General features: G+C 39.7%; 2 protein-coding genes across 4 annotated transcripts in view; one reads left to right on the forward strand and one right to left on the reverse strand.

The window, feature by feature from the left end:
- The window catches only part of AZI2 (5-azacytidine induced 2), a 40,875-nt gene extending 22,171 nt beyond the window's left edge, over window positions 1–18,704 (reverse strand). The window contains exon 1 of one of the 2 annotated variants that reach the window (XM_064588889.1): window positions 18,565–18,704. The gene's annotated coding sequence lies outside the window, so the exon portion shown is untranslated. The remainder of the gene's footprint in view (window positions 1–18,564) is intronic. The other variant, XM_064588894.1, reaches the window with a different exon arrangement.
- A 378-nt stretch (window positions 18,705–19,082) lies between these two features.
- LOC123862956 (RNA-binding motif, single-stranded-interacting protein 3) overlaps window positions 19,083–24,561 on the forward strand; it is a 1,542,535-nt gene continuing 1,537,056 nt past the window's right edge. For both annotated transcript variants that reach the window (XM_064588878.1, XM_045903918.3), the window contains exon 1: window positions 19,083–19,222. The gene's annotated coding sequence lies outside the window, so the exon portion shown is untranslated. The remainder of the gene's footprint in view (window positions 19,223–24,561) is intronic.

A 24,561-nucleotide genomic window follows, 5' to 3' on the forward strand; every position in this document is an offset into this window, starting at 1 on the left:
CACAGGAAGGGGGAAAAGATGGCGGAGGAGTAGGGGACCCTATTTCACCTGGTCCCCAGAATTGAGCTAAATATCCACCAGACCACTCTGAGCACCCATGAAACCAGCCTGAGATGTAAGAAGATCTGGATCTCTACAAACAGAACATCGTAGGCGGTGGGTTTCAAGGTACGAAGCGGGGAGCCGTGATTCCATGGGCAGATATCGGAGGATAAACGGCGGCGGGAGGGTGCCTGGCCATGGGGATCCGACACCACCGGTGAGTGACAACCTCGGGCGCTGCAGACGGGCACAGACTCGGGCACAGACTCGCAGACCGGCAGTGATGGGGAAAGGACTCTAGGGCAGGCCCCGGGGTGGACCCGGAGCAGCGGGGTTGCGCGCGCCGGAACTGGGAGCGGCTGGCGGTTTTAGAAGCACAAAGGGCAGAGACGTGCCCCGACCTGGAGGCAGGACTGGGAGCGCACAACCCAGGAGGCTGCAGCTTATAGCAGCACGGACAGAAACGGAGACAGTGTGGCCTGGAGAGCTCACTGAAGAACAGACTGCGATCTCTCTGCTCTGAGGCAGAGGGTTGGAAACAGTCTCTTCTGCTCTGACTCACGGAAGAGACGCGGAAAGCCACCAGGGAAAGCCACCAGAGAACAAAAGCCCCCAAAACTGATTCCCGCTGAGCCCATCCCCCGCCACAGGGGCGCAGGGCAACTCCGCCCAAACAGGGTTGCCTGAGTAACTGCACAGCAGGCCCCTCCCGCAGAAGACAGGCTGGGAAGACAAGAGGCCAGCAACACTAAGGTCCCAAGAAAACAGGTGCATCTTGCTTGGGTTCTGGTCAATAATTTGGAATCTATGCATTCCCTCAAACACCCATCAACAGAATGATTAGGAGGAGGAGCCCCCCAAAAGAGAAAAGACTCAGAGATTATGACTTATGCTGCAGATTTACAAATGGATGCAGATATAACCAAGATGTGGGAGATGGAATTCAGGCTAGCAATTGTGAAGAGAATGGCTAGAATGGAGAAATCAATTAATGGCAACATAGAGTCTCTAAGGGCAGAAATAAAAGGTGAATAGGCAGAACTTAAAAATGCTATCAATGAGATCCAACCAATCTAGATAATCTAACAGCTAGGGTAACTGAGGCAGAAGAGCGAATAAGCGACCTGGAAGATAATATAATAGATAAAAAGGGAAAAGAGGAGGCCAGGGAAAAACAACTCAGAATACAAGAAAAAAGAATCAGAGAAATAAGTGACACCATGAAGCATTCCAATGTCAGAATAATTGGAATCCTGGAGGGAGTGGAGAGAGAGAGAGGACTAGCAGATATATCTGCGCAAATCGTAGCTGAGAACTTCCCTAATCTGGGGAATAAAACAAACATTCGTGTCCTAGAGGCAGAGAGGACCCCTCCCAAGATCAAGGAAAACAGGCCAACACCCGGGCATGTAACAGTAAAACCTGCAAATCTTAAAACCAAGGAAACCATCTTAAGGGCAGTTAGGGGGAAGAGATTCCTTACGTACAGAGGGAGGAACATCAGAATAACATCAGACCTATCCACAGAGACCTGGCAAGCCAGAAAGGCCTGGCAAGACATATTCACGGTACTAAATGAGAAGAACATGCAGCCAAAAATACTTTATCCAGCAAGGCTTTCATTTAGAATGGATGGAGAGACGCAGAGCTTCCACGACCAGCAGAAGCTGAAAGAATGTGTGACCACTAAGCTGACCCTGCAAGAAATATTAAGGGGGGTTCTATAAAAGGAGAAAGACCCCAAGAGTGATCTACAACAGAAATTTACAGGGACAATCTATAAAAACAACATCTTCACAGGCAACATGATGACAATTAATTCGTATCTTTCAATAATCACTCTCAACATGAATGGCCTAAATGCTCCCATAAAACGGCACAGGGTTGCAGAATGGATAAAAAGACAGGACCCATCCATATGCTGTCTACAAGAGACTCATTTTGAACCTAAAGATACATCCAGACTGAAAGTGAAGGGATGGAGATCCATCTTCCATGCCAGCGGACCTCAAAAGAAAGCTGGGGTAGAAATTCTTATATCAGACAAATTAGATTTTAAATTAAAGTCTGTAATAAGAGATACAGGACACTATATCATTCTTAAAGGATCTACCCAACAAGAAGATCTAAAAATTGTAAATATCTATGCCCCCAACATGGGAGCAGCCATCTACATCTAACATAAGCCAACTGTTAACCAAAATAAAGAGTCACATTGATAACAATACGTTAATTATAGGAGACCTCAATACTCCTCTCTCAGCAATGGACAGATCATGTAAGCAGAAAATCAACAAGGAAACAAGAGCTTTGAATGATACATTGGACCAGATGGACTGCATAGATATTTACAGAACATTCCACCCTAAAACAACAGAATACTCATTCTTCTCGAGCGCACATGGAACTTTCTCCAGAATAGACCATATACTGGGTCACAAATCAGGTCTCAACCGATACCAAAAGACTGAGATTATTCCCTGCATATTCTCAGACCACAATGCTCTAAAACTGGAACTCAATCACAAGAAAAAATTTGGCAGAAATTCAAACACTTGGAAGTTAAAGACCACTCTGCTCAAGAATGTTTGGGTCAACCAGGAAATCAAAGAACTTAAACAATTCATGGAAATCAATGAGAATGAAAACACATCAGTCCAAAACCTATTGATACTGAAAAGGTGGTCCTAAGGGGGAAATACATAGCCATCCAAGCCTCACTCAAAAAAATAGAAAAATCCCGAATTCACCAACTAACTCTACACCTTAAAGAACTAGAGAAAAAGCAACAAACGATGCCTAAGCCACGTACTAGAAGAGAAATAATTAAAATTAGAGCAGAAATCAATGAATTAGAAACCAGAAACACAGTAGATCAGATCAACAAAACTAGAAGTTGGTTCTCTGAAAGAATTAATAAGATCGATAAACCACTGGCCAGCCTTATCCAAAAGGAAAGAGAAAGGACCCAAATTAATAAAATTATGAATGAAAGGGGAGAGATCACGACTAACACCAAGGAAATAATTAGAAATTATTATCAACAACTATATGCCAATAAACTGAGCAATCTGGATGAAATGGAGGCCTTCCTGGAAACCTATAAGCTGCCAAGACTGAAACAGGAAGAAAATGACAACCTGAATAGGCCAATAACCAGTAATGAGATTGAAGCAGTGATCCAAAACCTCCCGAAAAACAAGAGTCCAGGGCCTGATGGATTCCCTGGGGAATTCTACCAGATATTCAAAGAACAAATAATACCTATTCTTTTTTTTTTTTTTTAAAGATTTTATTTATTTATTCATGAGAGACAGAGAGAGAGGCAGAGGGAGAAGCAGGCTCCCAAGGAGCAGAGAGCCCGATGCAGGACTTGATCCCAGGACTCTGGGATCGTGACCTGAGCCGAAGGCAGACGCTTAACCATCTGAGCCACCCAGGCGCCCGAAATAATACCTATTCTACTGAAGCTGTTTCAAAAAATAGAAACAGAAGGAAAACTTCCAAACTCATTCTATGAGGCCAGCATTACCTTAATCCCAAACCAGGCAAAGACCCCATCAAAAAGGAGAATTTCAGAGTGATATCCCTGATGAATATGGATTCCAAAATCCTCAACAAAATCCTAGCTAATAGGATCCAATAATACATTAAAAGGATCATCCACCACGACCAAGTGGGATTTATCCCCAGGATGCAAGGGTGGTTCAACATTCGCAAATCAATCAATGTGATAGAACACATTAATAAGAGGAGGGAGAAGAACCATATGGTCTTCTCAATTGATGCAGAAAAAGCATTTGACAAAATACAACATCCTTTCCTGATTAAAACTCTCCAGAGTATAGGAATAGAGGGAACATTCCTCAAGTTCATAAAATCCATCTATGAAAAAAACCCACAGCGAATATCATCCTCAATGGGGAAAAGCTGAGAGCCTTTCCCTTAAGATCAGGAACACGTCAAGGATGCCCACTCTCGCCACTATTGTTCAACATAGTACTAGAAGTCCTAGCAAGAGCAATCAGACAACAAAAAGAAATAAAAGGTATTCAAATTGGCAAAGAAGAAGTCAAACTCTCTCTTTTTGCAGACGACATGATACTTTATGTGGACAACCCAAAAGACTCCACCCCCAAATTACTAGAAATCATCCAGCAATTCAGTAATGTGGCAGGATACAAAATCAATGCACAGAAATCAGTTGCTTTCTTATACACTAACAACGCAACTGTAGAAAGAGAAATTAGAGAAACGATTCCATTTACAATAGCACCAAAAACCGTAAGATACCTCGGAATAAACCTAACCAAAGAGGTAAAGGATCTATACTCTAGGAACTACAAAACACTCATGAAAGAAACTGAAGACACAAAAAGATGGAAAAATATTCCATGCTCAGAGATCGGAAGAATAAACATTGTTAAAATGTCTATGCTACCCAGAGCAATCTATACCTTAAATGCCATCCTGATCAAAATTCCAATGACATTTTTCAAAGTGCTGGAACAAACAATCCTAAAATTTGTATGGAATCAGAAAAGACCCCGAATCGCCAAGGGAATGTTGAAAAAGAAAAACAAAGCCGGGGGCATCACGTTGCCCGATTTCAAGCTATATTACAAAGCAGTGGGCGCCTGGGTGGCTCAGTTGGTTAAGCGACTGCCTTCGGCTCAGGTCATGATCCCAGGGTCCTGGGATCGAGTCCCACATCGGGCTCCCGGCTCAGCGGGAAGCCTGCTTCTCCCTCTGACCCTCTCCTCTCTCATGCTGTTTCTCTCTCGCTCGCTAATAAATAAATAAAATCTTTAAAAAAAAAAAAACAAAGCAGTGATCACCAAGACAGCATGGTACTGGCACAAAAACAGACATACAGACCAATGAAACAGAATAGAGAACCCAGATATGGACCCTCAACTCCCCATGGTCAAATAATCTTTGACAAAGCAGGAAAAAACATGCAATGGAAAAAAGACAGTCTCTTCAATAAGTGGTGCTGGGAAAACTGGACAGCCACATGCAGAAGAATGAAACTCGACCATTCTCTAACACCATTCACAAAGATAAATTCAAAATGGATGAAAGACCTCAATGTGAGACAGGAATCCATCAAAATCCTAGAGGAGAACATAGGCAGTAACCTCTTTGACATCGCCCACAGCAACTTCTTTCAAGATACATCTCCAAAAGCTAGTGAAACAAAAGCAAAAATGAACTTTTGAGACTTCGGCAAGATACAAAGCTTCTGCACAGCAAAGGAAACAGTCAACAAAACAGAGAGGCAACCCACAGAATGGGAGAAGATATTTGCAAATGACACTACAGATAAAGGGCTGGTATCCAAAATCTATAAAGAACTTCTCAAACTCAACAACCAGAAAACAAATAATCAAGTCAAAAAGTGGGCAGAAGAGATGAACAGACACTTCTCTGAAGAAGACATACAAATGGCCAACAGACACATGAATAAATGTTCATCATCATTAGCCATCAGGGAAATCCAAATCAAAACCACACTGAGATACCACTTTACACCAGTTAGAATGGCAAAAATGGACAGGGAAAGAAACAACAAATGTTGGAGAGGTTGTGGAGAAAGGGGAACCCTCTTACACTGTTGGTGGGAATGCAAGTTGGTACAGCCACTTTGGAAAACAGTGTGGAGGTGCCTCAAAAATTTAAAAATAGAGCTACCCTATGACCCAGCAATTGCACTACTGGGTATTTACCCCAAAGACACAGATGTAGTGAAAAGAAGGGCCATCTGCACCCCAATGTTCATAGCAGCAATGTCTGCAATAGCCAAACTGTGGAAAGAGCCGAGATGCCCTTCAACAGAGGAATGAATAAAGAAGATGTGGTCCATATATACAATGGAATATTACTCAGCCATCAGAAAGGATGAATACCCAACTTTTGCATCAACATGGATGGAACTGGAGGAGATTATGCTAAGTGAAATAAGTCAAGCAGAGAAAGTCAATTATCATATGGTTTCACTTATTTGTGGAATATAAGGAATAGCATGGAGGACATTAGGAGAAGGAAGGGAAAAATGGGGAGGGGGAATTGGAGGGAGAGATGAACCATGAGAGACTATGGACTCTGAGAAACAAACAGGGTTTTAGAGGGGAGGAGGGAGGAGGGATTGGTTAGCCCGGTGATGGGTATTAAGGAGGGCACGTACAGCATGGAGCACTGGGTGTTATACGAAAACGATGGATCGTGGATCACCACATCAAAAACCAATGATGTATTCTATGGTGACTAACATAACATAATAAAATTTAAAATAAATAAAATAAAAAATTTCTAACCACACTGGGAAACTCCTAAGTTACAACTTTCCCACCCTATTAAGAAAGTCCAAAAATAAGAAAGAACTATGCTACCTACATATCCCAAAAAGGTGGCAGATCCTCAGAACCATAATTAGTTCCTGCTGCTTCTGGTGGAAACTGTCTTTGTTCTAGTGATGGAGAAAAGTTTTCATTCCTCTAAAGGGGTTTACTTTTTCCTCTCTGAATTCAACCATATTCTAAAAGAACAGCAAACATCATACCAATCATGCTGCTGATAGATGAAATGTTTATTATTTCCTTCCCAAAAGGAAAGTAGGGATTACTATCATACTGCAAACTGTAAGTATACATGTATATCTCCATATTAAGACTCTTTCTCATACACATTATACCTTAAAAGCTCGACAAGTAGAATAAGGACAGTTAGCTAGTTAAGTGGTAGGATGAAGTGTAGCTTAGGAAGAGATTAAATTGTGACCATTTTAGACATATAATTTCTCGTATCTTAATAACCAACCAAATGGGCAGGATTTATTCAACTGGGATGATTTTTTTTTTTCTAAAGACACTTGAAAAACAAGAAATAAGCATAAACTGCTCTACACAGTCAAAAAAGATATCCCACTGATTGTGTACTTTAAGGATCGGACCATGGATGCTTTTACTTTACACAAAGTTCTAACTAGCTCAGCTGTGTGATTTCCTATTCATTTTTATCATGAAAATATCACTCAGGAAGGAAAACCCAGTGTGGAAGACAGCTGGGCAGTAAAATAATTATCATACCATAAAGATGTAAGTAATAATATTTGAAACAAGAGAAAATGCTATGGGAATTGAGGGTTAGGGTGAAGGAATGGTTCTGAAAGAAGGTATCTCACACACACACACACACACACACACACACAAACACAGTACTCTTAGTTCCATACTCTTAGGTGAAAAGGATGGTGATTTTCATTGTACTTAACTTCCAGCAGGGGAAATAAGTTCAAAGGCCTGAAAGAGTATGGGAAGAAGGTATGAAAAGGGAAATGGCAAGATGTGAAATAAAAAAAAAAAAACCTAACAGAAACAAACTGAGATGGTCTTTTATGTAGAGAGCCTACAGAATTTGGTCCTTATTCTGTGGAATTCAAGACAGACGGAACATGAGTCAAGAATGTGAAGAATGCTTACACAACATTTGTAAAATATATCTATAACCAAATAAACTACTTAGTATTGCATTAAGTATTTTGTAAATATTATCCCCTTTCATTCTCATGACTACCCTGAGGTAGAAAATCTTAATGTAATCATTTCACAGATGAGAAAACCGGGGCCTGGGAAGGTTACAGAGCTTAGCCAAGACCAGATGATTAGTATATAGCATAAGCACCTGGATTTCAGAGCCTGAACTATTAATACTCAAGGAATCTTTCACATACTTAAATTCATCAAGAACTACAAAACTAGGGGGTGCCTGGGTGGCTCAGTTAAGCATCTGACTCTTGATTTCAGCTGAGGTCCTAATCTCAGATTCCTGAGATCTGCCCCCACCTCTGCTCGGCAGAGACTCCTCTACTTCTCTCCATCCCTCTCTGCCCCTCCCCCACTGCATGTGCACACATGCGCACACACTCTCTCTAAAATAAATAAAATCTTAGGGAAAAAAAAAAGAACCAAAAAACTAGGAAGCCCTTGGAAGGTTTTTAAGTACCTTAGATGGAAGGAGGCATACTGATGTAACAATGTCACATACACAGTACTGGTCTTTTTTAGGACAAAATGAGTAGTGAGACTGGCTTATTTTATATATTTAAATCTACTGCCTAAACTAAAAATGATTTATTTTTAAACCACTAAAAAGTTGCATATGGTGTCTCCTCTCTAAATATGAGAAAATATTATTTGGATATAGAAGCTTCTTCCAAGTTTTATACTATTATTCTAAATATTTAGTTATTATACTATAAACATGACTTGGAATGCACTGGAAAGCAGCATGAAAATAACTTATCTGTCCTAAAATTATATGAGAACTAGCCATACATTAAAACACACCCAAGAAGTGCCTGGCTGTCTTAGTACAGCATGTGCCTCTTGATCTTGGGGTTGTAGGTTCAAGCCCCCTGTTGAGTGTAGATTACTAAAAATAAAATCTCTAAAAAAATAAATAAAACACACCCAAGATAAAATCTACTAGCATCACAGACATGCATGCTGTTTTAACGTTTTAAAATAACTGTATTTTAAATTTGCTGTAAAATGAAAAAGGAAAATTTGATTCCTATCTTTGCAAAAATAAATGTGAAATCATGAAAGTATCAGAAGTATTTTTATTTATTTATTTATTTATTTATTTATTTATTTATTTATTTTTAAGATTTTATTTATTTGCGAGAGAGACAATGAGAGACAGAGAGCATGAGAGGGAGGAGGGTCAGAGGGAGAAGCAGACTCCCTGCTGAGCAGGGAGCCCGATGTGGGACTCGATCCCGGGACTCCAGGAGCCACCCAGGTGCCCCGAAAGTATCAGAAGTATTAATGCTTATATTACTCTGTACAAACTAGACTTAAAGAGATTAAAAGCTGCAGGGCCAAAGAAACTGATATCTTAGAAAAGTTCCAAAAAAGGGCACCTGGGTGGCTCAGTTGGTTAAGCAACTGCCTTCGGCTCAGGTCATGATCCTGGAGTCCCAGGATTGAGTCCCACATCGGGCTCCCTGCTCAGCAGGGAGTCTGCTTCTCCCTCTGACCCTCTTCCCTCTCGTGCTCTCTCTCTCATTCTCTCTCTCTCAAATAAATAAAATCTAAAAATATATATATATATTTAAAAAAAAAAAAAAGTTCCGAAAAATACAAGGCAGCTATCCCGTTATATAAATTATTATACTGAAAGGAAAACCGCTAGCAAATTAACAAAGTAGGCTATGCTTTAATGCTTATGTAAGCATCCATTCTCAACCTCATTTAGAGAAGTAAAGGGAGCTGCAGTAATCTGCCTCACAGCAAAGTACGGTTCAGTTTTATACACTTCTGTTGTGATGAAATGTCTCTTCATGAGATCCAAGTTACAGGCCCAGGAAGTTTGATTTTCTGGATAAATCATGAAAGCTTAACTGGCTATCATTATACTTAACAAACTAGACTAGGCCAGTTTTAACATCTAACATTTGGGAAAACTTATCCTATACTGATCTAACCTTATTTACTGTAAACTACCTTAAAATAACAAGCATGTGCTTACTTTAATCTTTAAAAAGTGGTATATGCAGGGATGCCTGGGTGGCTCATCTGTTAAGCATCTGCCTCATGCTCAAGTCCCAATCCCAGGACCCTGGGACCGAGCCCCACATCAGGCTCCCTGCTCAGTGGGGAGTCTGCTACTCTCTCTCTTCCCCTCCCCCCTGCTCATGCTTGCTTGCACTCTTTCTCTCTCAAATAAATAAAACTGAAATAAAAAGAAATTTTAAAAAGTGTCATAAGTGGGACGCCTGAGTGGCTCAGTCGGTTAAGCGTCTGCCTTAGACTCAGGTCATGATCCCAGGGTCCTGGGATCGAGTCCCGCATCGGGCTCCTTGCTGAGCAAGAAGCCTGCTTCTCCCTCTGCCTGCCTCTGTCTCTCGCTCTCTGATAAATAAATTAAAAAAAAATCTTAAAAAAAAAAAAAGTGTCATAAGCAGAATATTATCAAGATTAGAATCATCAAAAGACTAGATAATACTTTAAAGGTAAATCTAGTAGGAATTGAGAGCATTAATTTTAAAACTCAACAAGTATCAAAAATATTATCCAAAGAGGGGTGCCTGGGCAGCTCAGTTGGTTGGGCAGCTGCCTTCGGCTCAGGTCATGATCCTGCGGTCCTGGGATCGAGCCCCACGTCGAGCTTCCTGCTCAGCAGGGGTGTCTGCTTCTCCCTCTCCCTCTGACCCTTCCCCCGCTTGTTCTCTCTCTCACTCACTCTTTCAAATAAATAAATAAAATCTTAAAAAAAAAATTACACAAAGATTAAGTAGACCTCTCTTGATCATAAAAATCAATAATAAATATATTCTACGCAATACACCACACACACACAAAATGTCTTTTTCAAGAACATTCTAAGAAACTGAAGATGACCTAGAGCAGTGTTTGACAAAGTGCAATGTGGACCACTGCCTCAGAATCACTTGGAGTTCTCTTCAAAATACTGATCGTCGGTTCTGGTCCAAGATGGTGACGTAGAAGATCCTGAACTCAACTCCTTTAGGAACAAACCAAATCTACACCTATTTATAGAGCAATCACTCCTGAAGAACTGAAGCCTAACTGAACAACAAAAGACCACACAGAGAATGGCAAGAGAGACACATGGTAACAAAGGGAAGCCCTACCCCGGCCACTGCAAACTGCACTGAGGAGGGATACTATGGGAGACCAAGAGCAGATTCCTCTGCCCTCTGGCACAGGAGAAAGAAAAAAAAAAAAAAAAAAAAAAGCCATGCCTTTATAAGGGCTATAGAAAATAAAAGAACCAGCCAAAGCTGCTGGAACTCTCTCTGGGTCAGAAGACTGGTGAGTGCCACAGTCTACATTCCTCTTCCACCTTGATACTGTAGACAGGAGCAGAGTCCAGGTGCCCTAGCTGGCCTACCGCCTCACTGAGTTTCAGGCCCCTAAACCATACTGGTATACCCCTGGTGAGTGCTCACTACAGCTCAAGCCTCCTTGCAAAGGTGACACATATCCATTCATGATAAAATTCTCAACAAAGTAGGTACAGAAGATACCTGCCACAACATTATAAAGGCCTTTTATGAAAAACTCATAGCTAACATAATACTCAAGAGGGAAAAATGGAGAGCTTTCCCCCTAAGGTCAGGAACAAGACAAGGATGTCCACTCTCACCACTTTTATTCAACACGGTACTGGAAATGGCAGCCACAGCAGTCAGACAAGAAAAAGAAAAGACATTCAAATTGGTAAGGAAGAAGCAAAACTTATCACTACTTGCAGATGACAGAATACTATATGCAGAAAACCTGAAAACACCACCAAAAATCTACTAAAACCGATAAATGAATTCAGTAAGGTTGCAGGACACAAAATCAATATATAGAAATCTGTTGCATTTCTATACACTAATAATGAAGTAGCAGGAAGAAATTAGGGAAACAATCCCATTTACAACTACATCAAAAATAATAAAATACCTAGGAATAAACTTAACCATGTAAGTGAAATACCTGTACTCTGAAAACTATGAAACACTGATGAAAAAAACTGAAGATGACACAAACAAATGGAAAGATACTCCATGCTCACGGATTGGTAGAACAAACTGTTAAAATGTTCATTCTACCCAAAGCCATTTACAGATTTAATGCAATCCCTATCAAAATACCAAGAGTACTTTTCACAGAACTAGACACATTATACTAAAATTTGTATGGAACCACAAAAGACCCTGAATACCCAAAGCAATCTTGAGAAAGAACAACAAAGCTGGAGATAGCACAATCCCAGATTTCAAGATATACTACAAAGCTGTAGTGATCAAAACAGTACGGTACTGCCACAAAAACAGACAGAATAGAGAACTGAGAAATAAACCCATGCCTATACGGTCAATTAATCTATGAAAAAAGAGGCAAGAATATGCAATGGGGAAAAGACAATCTCTTCAACAAATGGTTTTGGGAAAATTGGACAGCTATATGCAAAAGAATGAAACTGCACCACTTTCTTACACCATACACAAAAATAAACTCAAAATGGATTAAAGGCCTAAATGTGAGACCTGAAACCATAAAACTAGAAGACAACATAGGCAGTAATCTCTTTGTCATTGGCCTTAGCAACATTGTTTTAGATATGTCTCCTTGGGAAAGGGAAACAAAAGCAAAAATAAACTTCTCGGGCTACACCAAAATAAAAAGCTTGCATGGTGAAGAAAGCCATCAACAAGATAGAAGGAAGGCAATCTACTGAATGGGAGTAGAGATCTGCAAATGACATATCCGATAAGGCATTAATATTGAAAATACATAAAAAATTTATATAATTCAACACCAACAAAATCCAAATAATATGATTAAAAAATGCGCAGAGGACCTGAATAGACATCTGTCCAAAGAAGACATACAGACGACATTAAAAGATGCTCAACACATCACTAATCATCAGGGAAATGCAAATCAAAACCACAATGATGTATCACCTACAACTGTCACAAGAGCTACTATCAAGAAAACAAAAAATAACAAATGCTGGCGAGGAAGTAGAGAAAAAGAGACCCTAGTGCACTGCTGGTGGGAATGCAAACTGGTGTAGCCACTTTGAAAACAGTAAGGAGGTTCCTCAAAAAATTAAAACTAGAAAAACCATATGATTCAGTAATTCCAAAAAAAAAAAAAAAAAAAGGAAACACTTATTTGAAAAGATAGATGCACCTCTGTGTTTACTGCAGGATTATATACAACAGCCAAGATATGGAAGCAACCTAAGAGTCTGCTGAAAGATAAATGGATAATGAAGATATGGTACACACACAATGGAATATCACTTAGTATAGAAAAGAACAAGATCTTGCCATTTGCAACAACACAGACAGACCTAAAGGGCATCATGCTAAGTGAAGTAAGTCAGACAAATTCTGTATGATTTCACTTAAATGTAGAACCTAAAAAACAAAAAACAAACGAAAGCAGAAACAGACTAATACCGAGAATGGATAGCTGCCATAGGGGAAGGGATGACAGATGGGCAAAACAAAGGGGAGTAGGAGGTACAGGCTTCCAGTTACAGAATGAGTTAAGTCACAGGATGAAAGGTACAGCATAGGGAATATAGTCAATGATACTACGATAGCATTGTATGGCAACAGATGGTAGCTACATGTGTAGTAAGCATAACACAATGTATGTAGTTATTAAATCCCTATGTTGTACACCTGAAATTAATGTAACATTGTGTGTTAACTACATTTCTATAATAAATAAAATGATAATGGAAAACAAAAAATACTGATTGCTAGATGGCACTGCAGAACACACAAGTCAATATATCTGGGGTGAAAATATCAAACTGAACTTTCAATAATCATTGCACATGATTTTAAGTCCCTATCCAATTTGAGAGCCACTACTCTAGAGTTAAGTGGCTACTATGTGATTTACAGAATTCCAATTATAACTAGTATTCTTAAACATTTATGGTCCTGGTTAGTTCTGTATTATCAATTTGTAAACATCACCTAACTTGTACATGGAAATTTTGTTTTTAATAGTATAGAAAACAAATTCATATTCATTATCTCTCTCATCACAATAATATAGGAGAATCAGATATATTTACCTACAGGAATCAAAACTGTAGGTAATATATCTATATAATCATGCAAATATTTTATATATTTGGAATTGTTTCTTCTTAGAGGTTTACATAAGAGAAGTATAAGTTAAAAGAATTAAAAAGGGTTAAGGTGAGGGGCACTGGGTGGTTCAGTCAGTTGAGCATCCTACTCTTGATTTTGGCTCAGGTAATGATCTCAGGGTTGAGATCAAGCCCCGTGTGGGCCTCCATGCTGGGTGTGGAGCCTGCTCAAGATTCTCTCCCTCCCTCTGCCCCTCCCCAAAACCACCCCTCCCACACTTGCGTGTACACTCTCCCTCTTAAAAAAAAACAAACAAAACAAACAAACAAACAAAAACAAAGAGGGGGAGTTAAGGTGAAAGATGTTGACATTTATTGCTGAGAACAATGAAATTCCCAAGAATGATTAAATGGTGCTCTGGTCAGCCAATTCCAATGTGAGGAGATGTTTCTACACTATCAACAAGCAATGTTCTGGACAGCAGCTGGGTAACCTATAATTCAACTCCATTCTGATATCTACCAAGAGACAGCAACATATTCCACTGGTAAAGGGCTTGCTCCCACAAGACTACCCTCTACTTTGGATGCTAACTGTAAGCCTAGGTTGTTACCTGTGCTTCTGACCATACAGATACGTAGGGTGAGGTCCTAAACAAAGCAGCTTCTGTCCTTCTGGAATTTGGGGCCAGCATAATGGCATGTGAAAATATTCTGGAAGCTCTCTGAACCCTCTCCTCTTTGGGTTTTTACAGAGGCTTCCTTACACAGAAATGATTAAATCATTGGCAACTGATTAAAATTTCGCCCCCTCACCCCCCCACCATTGGTGGGACTGAAAGCTTCAACCCTCTAATTATAGGATTGGTTTCCTTGGCAATCAGCTCCCATCCTTAGTTGCTGTCCAAAAGTCACCCCATTAACATAAACCCAGTCCTGGTAGAAAGGAGCTTGTTAGAAATAAACAAGACATGCATTTCACCTTCATGGCTCCACAAAAGATGTTAAGAGACCAAATATTATGATGAAAGATGATCCTATAACTCTTACTGAACTACCCAGTGCCCCTCACCTTAACCCTTTTTAATTCTTTTAACTTATACTTCTCTTATGTAAACCTCTAAGAAGAAACAATTCCAAATATATAAAATATTTGCATGATTATATAGATATATTACCTACAGTTTTGATTCCTGTAGGTAAATATATCTGATTCTCCTATATTATTGTGATGAGAGAGATAATGAATATGAATTTGTTTTCTATACTATTAAAAATAAAATTTCCATGTACAAGTTAGGTGATGTTTACAAAGTGATAATACAGAACTAACCAGGACCATAAATGTTTAAGAATACTAGTTATAATTGGAATTCTGTAAATCACATAGTAGCCACTTAACTCTGTAGAGTAGTGGCTCAGGAAATTCCAAGAGTTTGGGAGCTGAGGGCCAAGAACTGTGGACTAAAGCCAAATATATATGAGAAATACATTCTGGTCATCTAAATGATCAAATACACATTTCTCATAAATCACAATATTGAAATGATAATGGAGAAAGAAGGGCACAGTTTGCCAAATAAGGTGGGTAGAAAGGAGCAAGAGCAGTTTGTGAGGCTAAGGAAGAGACAAAGAAAAAAAAAAGATTCAAACACTGTAAGAATTATTTTAGAAAATCTTAAATTTCAGTCTTTACTACAAACAACATTAAGAGGACCCCGAGTTGAGACATGCTATATGTACTGGCTTGTGAGATACTAGAAAACACAGAAGTATCTTCTTTTCTAGGAAAAAAATATGATTCTCCTGTCATATTTCATCATCATAATATTTACCATATTCATCACTTACCATATGCCAGGCACTAGTGCTTCCAAATGTATTTTCCAACTTCTTAGGTAGGTACTATTATCCTAATTTATAAACAAAGTCTTAGAAAAAAATTAAACATCTTACCTACAGCTATATAAGTTATCAGCGGCAAAGCTGGGATGTAAACCCAGATAAGTTATCTTCCAAATTTGTGCTCCTAATACAACATTCTGAGAGGCAACACAACATGGATTCAGATTTTTTCCATTAAGAATCCGTAAAAGGCAAAACTCAGTGGTAGAAAGAACCCTGACCAGAGATTGAAAAACCCAGATTCTAGTCTACGATCTGCCACCTTGATTACTGATGGGTTTACCTCTCTGGATCTAAATTTTCCCATCAATAAAATGACAAGGTTGAACTACATTACTAAGATACTACCCTCCTAAATTGTGAAGGGAAAATTTAATGCAAATATAGAATGGCAGCCTAAACAGAAGGAATTGACATTTTTGCCAGAAACTAAATAAACGGTATAGTACAAACCTTACCTCAAATCCATACCAAACTTGGCTAAAAAGTTATTATCACCACCATAGATGAAGAAACTTAACTTCAAAGAGGTGGAGGTTAATTTGCCTATAATCACCTGACAGTATGTGACAGAGCTAGGGTTGGAATTAAGGACTATTTAGTAGGCTCTTTCCTCTATTCTACATTGCCTCCTGAACTGAATCTCCTATTTCCATCATCTTTCTACCTCTGAAAAGCTAGAGTATCCCTAACCCACTTCATAGGATCAGTCACCATACAGTGGAGCAAGGATTAAATCCTATGGAGGCAAACAGACCAACGCTTACTCCTCATTCTCTCTTTTTTTTCTTTTCTTTTTTTTAAGATTTTATTTATTCTAGAGGGAGGGGCAGAGGGAGAAAATCCCAAGCAGACTCCCCGCTGAGCACGGAGCCCAACTCTGGGCTTGATCTCATGACCCTGAGATCATGACCTGAGTGGACCCGAAGAGTCAGACGATCAACTGACTGAGCCACCCAGGCACCCCCCTATATTTTTTAAAGATTTATTTCTTTTTAGAGAGAGAAAGCGCACCGGAGCACATACACGAGCAGGGAAGGGGCAGAGAGAAACGGAGAGACAGAGAATCTCAAGCAGACTCCCACTGAGTATGGAGCCCTACCCCAGGGTCAATGTCACAACCCTGAGATCATGACCTGAGCCTAAATTAAGAGTTCAAGACTTAACCAACTTAGCCACCTAGGTGCCCCTTCACTCCCTATTTTTAATTAAATACTTAGGGGCAGGAACGACCTAACTAGTTTATAAAGAAGGGATAATCAAGTGCCTTTTTTCATGATACTGTCACTCCATCTATATACCTCAGAACTCAAATGCCCTATAATTCAGTGAATGCCCAAAATGTACTCAGCATCAGATATACAGTATGAGAAGCTCCACTCTCTTTTCTATAAGTCACTAAACTGCATTAGTCCAAAAATAAGTGTTATGGCTAGGGAATCAAGATTTTTTTCAGGGTTAGTGTAGGTTTGAAGAACAGTCTACTTCTTTTCAATCTTTTCATAAAGTAATATATCTCAAGAGAATTGAGCACTTATATACACTGTTACTAGTATTAGCAGTAATTACCCTCTAATAGCCATAAGACAACTATACCTTAATCCAGAATATAAGTACAAGGAAGAAAAAAATAAATCACATTGGTTCTATTCATGGATTATGAAAAACTTCATCACATTTCATTCAATAAACATAAAAATGCTCAGTGTTGGTAATTAATATTTACAGAGTGTTTATGGTATGTCAGGCAGTTTTTAGGAGAACCACCTCATTTGTTCTTCATAACAATTCATTAAATCTAAGAGCTCTGATGTGGGCAAAAATTTCCTGTTATCACAGGTGGACTGAAAGAAAGGCAAAGGGTGAAAGTGAGGAAGCCAGGAATGTAAACCAGCCAGCTTACTCTAGAGCAAGGGAAACTCTTAGAAACTAAGCACCGGTGCCTTGGACAGTTAGGCATTACTCTCATTTCAGAGATTGGGAAAATGAAGAGATTTAGTCTCCTACCCAGTGTCAAGTGAGCAAGTGGAAAATTCAGCACTCAGATCTTGAGTTAATGTTCTGACTTAATCCAGTGCATTTCCCATTACACTATACTCTCTAACACTAAAACCTGACATTTGTATACATCTTCCTATTTTATAAACAATATTGCATTAAAATTTTCTAACGACCCTGTGAGTGATGTATCATTCCTAATTTACAGATGAAGTAGGGAGTGATCACAAAAGGTTGGGAAATTAGATATGGCATGTTTAGAGAACCAGAATTTAAATTACGCGTTGAGATCTTGAGCAATCCAATTCAAAATTCCAAAGCAGGAAAAAAAAAACTGTCTCCTATATTTAAGAGGCACGGGTCAGTTTCAGTCCTAGTACGTCACTGTCTTCGAGCATCTTAGCATATCTCCAACAACACATGCTGGAGCAGTTTATATTTCAACTTGTATTACTGTTCTAGCGAATATTTTACCTCACTTTCGAGTGAGTTCCTTGTACGGACACGAGTCAACCTACCATGCATGTATGTAGTAGTCACTCAACAAATGATCAAAAATCATACCAAACATACAGAAACGACGAACATCTACTGTTAGCCTCGATAACGGACGGGGGTGGGGGGAAGTTCATGTCCACTGCCCCAGGCAGTACCGTCCTAGCCACACGTCCCTCTTTCGTTTTCGATATAAATGCCATCTCAATGAATGAAATAAAACTAATGGCGCCCTAGGAATTCAGAGTACGGAAAGAAAATAAGCAATAGAGACAAAGAGAGTGAAAGACCAAGTAGGGCCTGGAATCACTAGCATGAAAAGATGACATGAGTAAGGGAAGCCCAGGGGCGGGCTGCTCCCTAGCCAAAGGAGAGCGCACGGACTTGTGAAGAAAATGACGTGTCTCTTCGAAGCAGCAACGGCAGCGGAGGTTGGTCCTGGCACCGCCCGCACCCCTAGCCCGGCTGAAGCGAGTCACTCACCCCGAAGACAGGCTACGTAGGCCGCCCCCAGGGCCGCCGAGTTTCGATTCCCCAGTGTTTGGAAACGGACGGAAAACAAACCGGGTCGCCAGAGGTCACCACGGGCTTCCGGTTTCCTCGAAGACACCGCCGCTTCCCCAGAGAAGGCAGCCGCTCCGGGAACGCCGCGGAGGAATTCCCATTTCTTTAGCCTCCACTACGCCGCCAGCGGCGCAGCCCGGCCCGTCGACTGGAGCTCCAGAGGTTGTGGAAGGAGGCACAAGTCGAGGAGGAGAAGCCGAGCGGCTGCCGAAGAAGGCCCGTTACCCAGCAACACGCGCGCGAGACCCAGGCCCACCGGCGCCCGCCTCGTCAGCGTCCGCACCGGCTGATGGCCATGTCGCGTTCCGCGGAAGGGAAGCGCTGTCGAGGGGGACTGGAAGGGAAGACGAGCAGTGAACGGCCGGAAGTGGAACTCCTGCGGTCCTCAGGCTGGGCTCCGAGGCCGCGCGAGCAAACCGGAAGTCAGTCCGCAGGGAGCTGAGGGGGCGTTCTCGAAGCCGGGGCGGTGAGGGGTGCGGGAAGGAGAAAGTGGGCGCGGCGTACTACGTGTCCCGTGAGTCTCCGCGGCGGGGCGGGGCCGCGGCGACGCAAGGAGCGGAGGCGGAGCTGGAGATGGGTAAGCGTGTTACCGGCCGCTGTGGCGGTTGGGTCGCTGGGGTGTTTTTCCGCCTTCTTCCAGCGCGTCCTTTTCATTCGGCGTCCGCTTGGGGGTCCCCGAGCGTCTGTGGTGCGTTTTGGGTCCGCTCAGTAGCGCTCTTCCATGTTTATAGCGCTGTCGCCTCGCTGTGGCCGGGAGCTGGGAAACTAACGCCGCTTTCGGGGCGGGCGGAAGGAGCTGTTCAAGCCCCCACCTGCGTTTCCTGGGCGCTACTGCGAAACTTCAGGCCATCAGTTGAAACACAAGCTCGGCGAATTACTCAAGGTCCCATAGTTATTCGGCACAGTGCTCTTTAAAAAAAAATCAACTTTATTGAGTTTTGGGCAAAGCTTTGGGATTTGGGGATGGTAACCGGCTGCCCTGGAGTTGCTTCCGCCTTCCAGTATTTCTAGATGATAGCCCTGAGCTGTGGAGTCACGAGTAGTTGAACTCTACTGTCTTTGGAGGTCGCAGCCACATGGAACCCCTCAAGCTGTAGGGCTACTTCTGATTTTAAAAAATAAGCGAGAAAACGGTAATTGTAGGCAGTTTATCCTCATTAACCGCCAATTAGCAACAATGACACCCTTCGCCACCCTCTTACTTAGTACTTTGTCAACTGAAGGCTTATTGTTTAAATAGGTGTTTTGTGGGAAGGTGTTTTTACATCGCGTTTTAATTCATCAGCCCACCTGTCAGCTCTGATCAAAGAATGGATTCGACTCAAGGGTTAACTTTAAAATACGTTTTTGTTGTTGTTAAGCTTCTCTTTTTGGTTTGAGTGAAAGTTCACGGCTATTGCGAACAAAGACCACACGCAACTTAAAGTTACATCATATTTTTAAAAATCTAAATAATAAAATCATTTGCTTCAATTTGTCCGGCTGCGGCATGGAAGAGAGCAGTGTTTTTAGTATTTTAGACATGAATCATTTATTTTTTGATGGCCTTGGTAAAGCGCTTTGCAAGTTTAAAAGACCACTAAATAGGATGTTTTCGCTAGTAGAGTTTTCAGGAATAGTCACAAAATTGGCTGAGGCACCCAAATCATCATAAATAAAATGATAATCTGGTTTCTAATTTGTAGATATGAAAATATTTTCTATTTTTCAACTTTCATTCACAATTTAGAATAATTTGAGACTTGTCGAAAACGAAGGGAAATTCATTTTTATCTTTTCTCTCTGAGTAAGGAGAAAATGACTTAGCCCGTTATTTTAAAGTTTTTCTGATGAGAGTCTATTTTTATTTTAAAATACACACCTCTTTACTATAATTATGAAAAAGGTGGGTCTTTATTAACAAAATTATTTTATATTAAAATTATTTTCTCCCACCTCATCACACCCACACACCCCCAAGAAAAAAAGCACATACACATGGACAAAAGGATGTAAACTACTTAAGTCATGACTTGATAAACTCTGTATATCCACATCTGTGTGTATCCTGAAACAACAGTCTTCAAACAGGGCAACGCATATCCCTAACCCTTAACCTTTTAGAAGGTACATGGAGGATTTCCATACATAATCCTTTACATAAAGGATAGTTTGAAGGTACTAATTCTCAGGTTGTCCACTTGCATGTTTTCTTCCCTAAAATTGATCTACCTCAGAGTGTGCCTGAATCAGACACCTTTCTCCCTTCCTCTTTGGTAATTGTCCTCCTACTCTACATGTAAAGCAATACCTTTAATCTGACTAAATCTGTTTAGAAAGTGAGTGATTCTAATGACTGGGTAGTTAATTCCTTTGCAAGAATGGCAGTTTCCAAAGGCCTTCAAAAATATTGCAGGACCTGGGGTGTCTGGGTGGCTCAGTTGTTGAGCTTCTGCCTCTCACTCAGGTCATGATCCCAGGGTCCTGGGATCGAGCCCCGCATCGGGCTCCCTGCTCGGCGGGAAGCCTGCTTCTCCCTCTCCCACTCTGCCTGCTTGTGTTCCCTCTCTCACTGTCTCTCTCTGTCAAATAAATAAAATCTTTAAAAAAAAAAAAATATTGCAGGACCTAATTGAATTGTCATCTGACCATTAAAAATAATTTTTATGTCATACCTCTATGTGATTTTTGGTACATGGCTTAGTAGTTCAAAAGAATGATTGTTGTTATAACCAGAAATCCTTCTACTCCCATATACTTGGAATGGAAGACTACAAAATAGAAGAACAACCTAACCTGTTTCTTTCTAGCAATGAGTAGTAGTCATTCTGGATACATGATCTAAATGGGTGTTGGGGGAGAAGGCCCTATCTATTTCTTTATGAGATGCATTTCCAATAAAAGCTGACCTGATATTTTCAAATGATCATAATTTGTAGTATTTTTGTTATTTGATCAGTAGTAGTCTAGTAATTTAATGATATCACAATATAATACTGAGGAAAATTTTTAGAACTTATGTTCTCAGGAATTTTAAAATACTTTTTTGTTGTTGAGGGAAATGTGATAGGATGGTCAATTTAAAATATTTTCAAACCCTAAAATGTTAGGATAAATTTATGTGGGAGAAGTGAGATAAAAATATGAATTCAAGAAGAAAAGGAAAGATAATCAAGTTCCCAACTGTGAAAAGAGAGCTTGCTCATGTGCTTTTCAACAGGATGAATAATAATGGATACTAAATTAGTATGGCATTTACATTTGATTTATAAAAGAAAGAGATGCTACTGTCTCTAGCAGCTAGTCTTGTTGTGCTAGAACTCTCTGTTGTATGTTCACAGACATACAATCTGTGCTTCATAATAACTTTTTGATTTGAAATGCTTTGTATTCAGTCAGAATTAGCTTCTAACAGAGCTTTCATTTTTTAAAAAATAAAACGTGAGTGTCATAATTGTATGCACAGTAACTAAGTGCAATAATTTTCTTTCGGAAATGTGTAGGTGAAGAAAAATTTGATAGCCCTGGAAAGCCCTAAAGTAGGGAGAAGTATGAGAACAGCTAAAAGAACAGCAGCAGAGAACCGAGTGGGGTTGGTATGTTGTACAGGGAAAGAAAAAAGATCCAGTAGAGGGAATCCTACATTCTTTTTAAATGAATTAAGAACAACCCTCCTCTGAGGCTTGACAGTTAATACTCTTGTTATTTGGGATATGAATTCATTGATTTATTCAGTAATTAACATATTTATTTAGCACTTACCATGTGCCAGACATTGTTTTAGGCACTGAGATGAAACAGGCAAATGACTTTTTAATGTATAAGGAAATAAAATCTATCACAGGGAGATCAGTCACATAGACAAAGACCTATGTGAAATTTAACAACATGACAAGCAATTTTCTCCCATTAATTTTTTATGACAGTTACTATATGTGCCTCTGAAAACTTGTTTTCCTATTTAAAATGGGAAGAGAAGAAATAATTTGGAGACTTCTACATGTTCACTGTAAAAACCAAGAAGACAAAAGTTTGTTAGAGGAAAGATACCTTATAAAGTTACCAAATAATGAAAGGATGACATTAAGCTTCTATAAGATCTATAGAAAGAAATTAAGCTAGATTTTTAAAAATAGATTATGTAGCAAAGGAGAGGGAAAATTTCCAAGCCCATTGCACAACTCACATTATATAAAAGTGAAATTGTTAAATTTATAATAGTTGCAAAATTAAAGACATAAGTTCCTAGTGTAGATTTTTAAATTGTGTATGTATGAATAGTCAGTTGGTTCTCTAAAAGTACAAAAAAAGATGGGTTTTTAATCACTGATATTAATCATTTACTCTACATTTTATATTGGTTCCTTTTGGCTTTAAAAAGCTCCTCCCTCTTATCCCATAGCCAATCTGTTCACGTGGATTTATGGATTCCACTCCTTATTTGTCTTTCCAATCCTGTTTCATCATCCCTACTATGCTACAGTTTCCTATTTGTATATTATAATAGTTTCTTCTAATTAGTTATTTCTTTTTTTTTTTTTTGCTTCTAACTCATTCTTTATATGGATATCTAAATGATCTTTTCAAAATGTATATCTTACCATTACATTTCTCTCTTACACTTCTGAAATGACTCCTTAGCATGTTTTAAAAAGCCATTCTTAAACTAGCCCAGCCTGTTTTTCCACCAGCTCCTAGAAACATTGCCAGCCCCAGTGTTGAAATTGGGTATCTTTGCTCATTTATAAAGTTTTCATTTAGCTGATTCTGATTCTGATCTTGTATATATACTTTTTTTATCCTTGATATTACTTAAAAATTCTCAGTTAATTGGGGAACCCTGGAAAGATTCTCCAACATCAGTTTGAGAATTATGGCTCTACTTACATATTTGTCTTAAAATGAAATTACATTTTGGGGCACCTGGGTGGCTCAGTTAAGTATCTGACTCTTGATTTCAGCTTAGGTCATGAAAATCTCAGGGTCCTGAGATGGAGCCCTGCTTTGGGTTTCATGCTGGGCATGGAGCCTGCTTAAGATTCTCGCTTTCCCTCTCCCTCTGCCCCTCCCCTTCTGCATGCTTGTGCACATGTGTGTTTTCTCTCTCTCTCTCTCTCTCTTTCTCTCTCTTTTTAAAGATTTATTTATTTGAGGGCACATGTGTGAACAAGTAGGGAGAGGGAGAGAATCCTCAAGCAGACTCGCCATAGAGCATGGAGCTGATAGCTCAATCTTATCACCCATGATATCAAGGCCTGAGCCGAAACCAATAGTTGGACACCTAGCTGACTGAGCCACCCAGGCGCCCGTCTTTCTCTCTCTCTCTCTCTCTCTCAAAAAAAAAAAAAAAAAGAAAGAAAAAAAGAAAACACATTTAGAAGAAGATCCTGTATCTCCAGATAATGGATATCATCAGAATATATTGAGTCACAATTTTTTAATATTATTGTGTCATAATATTTTTTAGAGTATGTGGCAGAAGGATATCATTATTTTGACACTAAGTGTTCCCTAGTAGAAATCAAAACAGTTTTCTTCCCTTTGTGCCCAAAATAAAATTTTTCTCCAAAGATCATCCTAAACTAATCAAAATTCTTAATCTTCTAAATCTTCATAATGAATTGCATTGCTACTTGTATGTTATTGGTAAGAGTGTTAAAAAAAAGTTCTTTATCCCATCCTACCAGTACTTCTTCTTAAATAATTCAAATTTTCAATTTGAAGAAGTGTTTCTTTTGTTTTTGTGACAAGGCAGTTATATTTATTATCTCAAATGAACTAATAGGTTTGAAATACCTGTGTTGGATAATGCAGAAGTTTAAAGATCAGAGATAAAGCAGAACTAGAACTACCTGGAAATACTTAACTATACATTGAGAAAATCATTGATATGTTGAGCTTAATAACTGAAGTGATTGCTCAAAACTAAGAGTTTTA

Source organism: Mirounga angustirostris, unplaced genomic scaffold (genome assembly GCF_029215605.1).
Source record: "Mirounga angustirostris isolate CCGP_5_RB_7025 unplaced genomic scaffold, mMirAng1.0.hap1 SCAF_1, whole genome shotgun sequence".
NCBI classification, from domain to species: domain Eukaryota; kingdom Metazoa; phylum Chordata; class Mammalia; order Carnivora; family Phocidae; genus Mirounga; species Mirounga angustirostris.